Below are 6,978 nucleotides of genomic sequence, written 5' to 3' on the forward strand. Positions count from 1 at the left end.
CAGGGCCCCTAGTCTGGGATCTTTTACGGGCCCCCTGACCAAACTTTCACGGGGGCCCCCTTTATGATGAATTTATAGCGTGAAAAAACAAAAAAATATATTAAAATCCTACCGGGCCCCAGGGATGGAGCCTTGTCAGCCACCCCTTGTGGGGGGCCATTGTTATGGTAAATGTGATACATAATTGCTGAACATTTTGGTAAGTTTGACAGACGAAGTACGAAAACTTGGATAATCAAGCGGAGATCGAGATATTCACATTCCTCTGTGGGGGAATCGAACCACCAATCTCTCACTGTCCGGGCGAGTGTTCTAACCATTGAACTACAGAGGACAGGCATTTTCTTTCCTTAGAGCATACGTATGAATGCTGAACGGGACTGCGCATGGACAGCCTCCCAGCTCAGCTAATAGCTCTTACGACGTTAGCCCGCAGATGGCGACATATATAGAGAAACGATGTCACTCTCCGTTGTTCATACGAAGTATGAAAGCCTGGATATAACCAAGCTGATCGAGAGCTTCATACATGTGCTCTAAGGAATGAAAATGTCAGTCCTCTGTAGTTCAATGTTTAGAACACACGCCCGAGCAGTGACAGATAGGTGGTTCGATCCCCCCCCCCCCCAGAGGTAAGTGAATTTTCTTTCCGCACTACATCTCGGTTATCCAGGATTTCGTATGAACAGCGGAGAGTGACATCGTTTCTCTATATAAGTTTGACAGATTTCCCTAAATTTATCACTTTTACCGATGAATATGCATAACACCCAAGTGTCGCATCGGTGGCAATCATGATGAATCGTAAAAACATGATAAATCCACACATGTATTGTTTGTGTGGCCGCTGTGGTGATCGAGTGGTTATAGTGACGGACTCTCGATGCGAGGATCCGGGTTCGAACCCCACAGTGGTGGTCGGCTGAAGTTGATTTTCTGTGGTTCCCAACTTCAAGGCGCGAATGCGTGCCGATCTCCCCGTTAAAAAGTCTCGCAACAGAGAGCAACAGGCCTATAACATTACAAATATTCAATCATTACACTTCACTCACAATTTCAAGTATAGATGGCAGCACTGAATTATCATACACAACACTAGCTACAAACTCAGACAGTTAGGTGTACACACTCACTTTGTTCCAGACTCTGTCACGAAGCTGGGCTGGAAGAGATCTCGGCAACGGGATAAGTCCGGTGGCAGAGACCCTGGCGTCATTCATTCATGTATCATTATATCGTGGTACGATCGTAAAATTTGTTATCATTACATCGGGGTCCGACTATGTTAATCTATACTACACTTATTTGGTTTTTTTTTTCATATTTATCAAATTTACCAACGATCCTTGGTTTTTCCCCCATATTCGCCGATAAAAATGATAAATTTATTAAACTTACCAAGATGATTGGCAAGTACGCATAATTAATTACTAGTCATTCTGTACAATAGCCGATTTATGAAATTTACTGTAACATATATTTTTACATAATATTTTTCTGGATAATGTCTTCCACGCAAGTCCTTGAAATGAGCGGAGGATAAAACGAAATGCAGGACGTCATGCAGATTTATTTCCAACCGCTATTTGCACGTATTTAACAAGCAGAGATTTGATGAAACGCACTTATAAATGGTTTTAGTTAGCTTTTCCCGTCAGTCCAGTACATCAAGGGAACAGATATTTTCCGGGAACAATGCTGAGGTGAATTAGAAAAGAAAAGTTACCTGGTCTCTGCCGGTACTGGAATCCAGGACCGTTTGCCCTACGCCACAGTGCGTGAAATCAGGAAGGCTGGACCATGTCCAAAGTGGTGTATATGGTAGCATGGCTGCACGGTTTGCAAGATGGCCTGAGTTTGAGTCCCGGTGGAGACCAGATGGCGTTTCTTTCCGAGTTCACCTTGGCATAATTTCCAGTAAATATCTGTTTCCTTGGTTTTACTTTTATTGATAGATTTACTGCTTTCAAATAATATTTATGGTAATTTCTCTTTCATAAAAAACATCGGTACGGGAAGGAAGAGAGAATTTTTTAGAACTCGTTAATCAATGTACGAGGCAACGTAGTTTATCCGAGGATGATGTGTGTGTCACTTTCCACTATCCATACGAAGGTTTTTAACAGCTTCCTGATGCGGAGATACCTTTTGGAAAGAGAGAACATTCAAATGCCCCTGTGAGGAATCGAACCCACGTCCTTTTATTTTCCGGGTGAACACCCATCTATCTCTCTCTAGATTGTCCCACCTGGGGGCCAATTCCTGAAGTTAAGAGAGGCTGCTAATGTCTCGACTTCAGTGCCTCACGCCACAATACGTGAAATAAGGCCGAGTTGTTTTTTCAGTGGTGTAGATGGTAGCACGCTTGCCCAGCGGCCTGGGGTAGAGTCCCGGCGGAGACAAGATGCCTTTTCTTTTCGAGTTCACCTCAGCATAATATCCAGAAAATAAAATGTTTCTTTGATATCTTGGGCTGAGAAAAAGCCATCTATCTCTCTCTCAAAGCTGTTTTTCTCTTCAATAACTTAAACTAAATACAAGACCGATACATTACAATCTTATTAAAGAAGCGTTGGAATGGAAAACACCACAGTCATCTTTGAATCGATTTACGAGTCACAACATAATTAAAATGTGCTGATGAATTATTACAATTGTTGATGAATTTTTTTTTAATCAGTAATGCATTGTTACAATTTCCTAAAATAACTAATGTTAAAAGATCCATTAAATTGATTTGCAAATATACCCACGATAATAAAAAAACTTCCTATCATTTGATACAGAATTTCTGGCCACTAACAGAACGAAACAAATTTGTACGGCTGTCGAAAGAATATTAAATTTCCATGTAAAGAAATGATGCAATTTTCTAGATGGTTTTCGTTATGAAATTGGCCGTTTTTAATTTTGTTAATATATTCTGAAGTACAAAAAAGACATCACTTTAATAATACATATCTTATTTTCTCCAAAAGATAAAAGTTCAAATATCAAATGTTCTTGTATAAAGACTTGTTATCGAAGATGATTTTTAGAGGTAGTTTTTGCTAATGTATTAACTCCCATCGGCATTTCACGAGAAATTTTCTCGAAATTCTCAGATAAAAGATCAAATTTTCTATGTCCCTAAAATCTCCTTTAAGCCTTGGAATTTGATCATCCAGTTAGCTGAAAACACTACAGAGAACATATATATTTTTCTCTCTCTCTCTCTCCAAGTATTATAAAGCTAGATTTAAAAATCTTTAGCAAAAACAACTGTTGAAGTAACACACGCAGAAGAGAAGAAGTTCTAAGTTGAGTTCAAATGTCAATTTTAAAAGACACGGGTTTTCAATTAGATTTAGAATTTTTTTTTACCTTTGACTTGAGATTTTGTTATGACGATAGATTTAGATTATAAACGAGGTTGAAGAGAAATAACGATTGGTATTAAAAAAGCAACTAAAGCAAAGTTGTTTTTCCGTAACGTCTAACATTAACAGCAATGAAAAAAGTTATTTGATATTTTATCTCGAAAGTCTTAAATTACAGTTTCAGTTTATAAGGTCGAGAAAATTTTGTCAAATTTATTTGAATGAGAGGAATGAGAAGTCACTTTTTTATATATTTTTTTCGAGTAGTGAAGGGCGTGTGTGTGTGTGTGTGAGTGAGTGAGTGGGTGGGTGGGTGAGTGAGTGAGTGATTGTTATTTTTTTTTTTCGTTTTTTCCAAGAGTTTTCATAAACCATGTCAAATGTACATCGCTGATCAACTTTACACATTTAATGGTTAGATATTGTATCAAAGAAATCAAATAATTATCTTATTTTAATTGCAAAATAACATGCGATAAAATTGTTTTGAAATGGAAAGAAAAATACGTTTTATAATAAAAAAATCGATTTCGTTAACATAATAAATTGTTTTTTTGCAGTCAAGATATTGAAGTTCATAGAATTATTTGAAAGAGCATTTACATAGGCGGAATACAAATACAACGCCACAACAGGCAAATTGCCCAACGAGGTGGCTGACTTAAGAACATCATGGATCCCCGAGCCATTTTTTTTTTTGGAGGCCCTACCTACTACTGCTACACCACACATGCGCCCCGCCCACACACCCCCCGCGGAGGGGGGGGTGTCCAAGTGAGCTATCGGAGAAACTAGATAGGTTCGATGATGTGAAGAGGACTCTGAGGACACCCTTCCCTAGTGACAGAACGAGAACCCCAAGAACTGTTCATCAAAATCCGAGATGGAAAGCCAGCGAAAACCAGAGACTTCAAGGTGAGTCCTACCACCTAAAGCGACGATGGGTTCGAATACCATAGAGAGAGCCGCGGTCACTTGTTATGCGTGTGGAGCAGAAGGCCATATAGCAAGGTTTTGTTCTCCAAGAGTCCAGCAGGAGCCTTTGAGTCGGGCCCGGGCGAACTCTGTCCAGATAGAAGAGCGGAACCCTCAACGAATCGGTACATGCGGGAATGTGCGTGTACGTGTAGTTAAACCTGACGTGAAGATTTTTTTTTGTTTCTCTGTAATGCTTGTTATGTGTAGTGCTGCCATCTGCCACCAGTTTTTCAAACTATGAGTGAAGTGTTATGATTGAATGATTTATCGTTGTAGGACTGTTGCTCTCTGTGGCGAGACTTTTTTACGGGGAGATCGGCTCGCATTTGCGCCTTGAAGTTGGGAACCACAGAAAACCAACTTCAGCCGACCACCACTGTTGGGTTCGAACCCGGATCCTCGCCTCGCGAGTCCGTCACTATAACCACTCGACCACCACAGCGGAACCAAGAGTGGTGGTATCGGGGTGCCAACTGCAATCAGATGCTGTGAATTCCCCCTAAATCCGACATAGTAGTGCAATTTATGTAATATGGTTGGTAGAAACTCTGAGGGTTGAGAACCCTCAATATTGTCTATACGTATACAGGATGTTTTGTTAATGGACCGACAAACTCAGAGGGTTGTTAGTAGGCATCAAGATTAACAAAAATTGCAATGAAACCTGTTGTCGCAAATCACGTTGAGAGGGTGAAAATCGCGAAAACTTCATGCAGGCTCTAAGTCCAGAGGAGACGAAAGATGGATGTCAGTTGATTGCTGCATGCGTTCGTGGGTTCGCTCACCATATCTGACATAAGAAGCGACTCGAAACGCGTGCACTGGGGGTAGGTCGGACGATGTAAATTAGCGCTATTGCGGTAGTAAGCACGTGTAACAGTTAGTTGTCTGTTTCGATGAGTATCGTGATGGCTGACTGCACGAACGAGGAATGAATACGCTGATATGCATCTGATTATTTACGGTCGACATGGCAATGGAGGCTTAGCACAGTGGGTGTATCAACAGCAATATCCGATGAGGCGTTGTTCGTTCCATACCACCTTTGCCACGATCGATCGACTATTACGGGGGACGTTCGGAGGGATCGTTTTTACGTCGTTGTACACTGTGCAATGACGTCAGCGGTCACCACTTCCAACAACTCTTGTAACAATCAATCGAATAAATCTTCTTGTAGTTGTTATTGTACTTTTGGTTGTTTCGGAGTGACGTCGAAACCTGCATGAGTTGTTCGCGATTTGCTCCCTCTCAACGTGGTTTGCGACACCATGTTCCATTGCAATTTTTGTTCCTCTTGATGCCTACTAACAACCCTCTGAGGTTGTTGTTCCATTAACAGAACACCCTGTATAATAACATTTCCTGACTGAGTGATTCATCATTACCGAGCCGGAACCACTGAAACTATAAATATCAAATTTGGTCAATAGTTTCGTTTCGTGACGTAAAGACTTACTAAGAAGGTTTTTTTTTTTAAATTCGACCGCTAAGGAGGTCAAGACGTGGTTCAAAGGTAACCTGTAGAAATCATAGTGAGCAAAAACTACTGAAGTTATAGCCATGAAACTTGGTCAGTAGTTTGATTCCATAAAGTAAAGACCCACAAAGAAAGGGTTTTCCGAAATTCGCCACCTGACGGGGTCATAAGGGGGTTCAAATGTTACATAGAAGAATCACGCCTAGCCGAAACCACTGGGCCTGTAAAGATGGTGGGAAGGGCCCCATCGTATAACGCCATTTCTACCATGTGTAACAATTTCTTATAATGTTGCACTGGAACCCTTGCTGCCATCTACAAAAATGTAAAGAAAATTGCCCGTCGTAGTGAGATGTCTGCAGCAAAAATATCCTATTGCCTGTCAGTTAAATAATTGCTGGAATTCTGCGGCAGTTCGAAAACGTAACTCGTATCACGTCACATAAATATTGATACTGATACTACATATTGTTCATTTTTGTGGCGAACCGATCGAGAAAAAAAAACCAACCAATTTATACTTGAGGAGTCATAACAAATAGATTTGTTTTTTATTTGGTAGGTGGCAGCACTTGCCCCAACGTTGTTTTTAGCATATTTAATAGGTACGAAAAATTGCTGAAAAATAATTCGTTAAGTTAATTGATGCTGACATCTATGTTCCGAATTGACAATGGAAAATCGTAATTCCCGGTGCATAATACATGGCATATAATTAATTCCGCAGATGCAAATTTCGCTTCTTTAAGGAAAAATAAATTTAATCCCAATTTACAACTCGCATTCATCAGTGAAGAAATCTTAAGGAGTGAAATTTCAATTTCGTCAATAAATGTACACAAAAAATCTTGCATTTGTTGTCCATGAAGTTGGAGAAGCAGTTATTTAAATGAGCGCAGATAATGATAATTTATAAATGCGTCTAAGGGAAAGAGTCCATTCATCAGGGGGTGAGGTTACTTCACGTGATATATTGTTCAGCCGGATATAATGTCCAACCCAACAAGACGAATAACCCGTGAGATAAAGGCATCCCAAGGTTTCCTACAAGAACAATTACGACTCTTGTGATGAACACACTCCAAGAAGTGTGATATCACGCTGCGCCATAAAACTTGCATCACCTAATTCCAGTGGCCATGAATAAAATGACGAAGCTGG

This window comes from Pholcus phalangioides, unplaced genomic scaffold (genome assembly GCF_987345545.1).
Source record: "Pholcus phalangioides strain wild (caught in Gottingen) unplaced genomic scaffold, Ppha-v1.0 ptg000003l_1, whole genome shotgun sequence".
NCBI lineage: Eukaryota > Metazoa > Arthropoda > Arachnida > Araneae > Pholcidae > Pholcus > Pholcus phalangioides.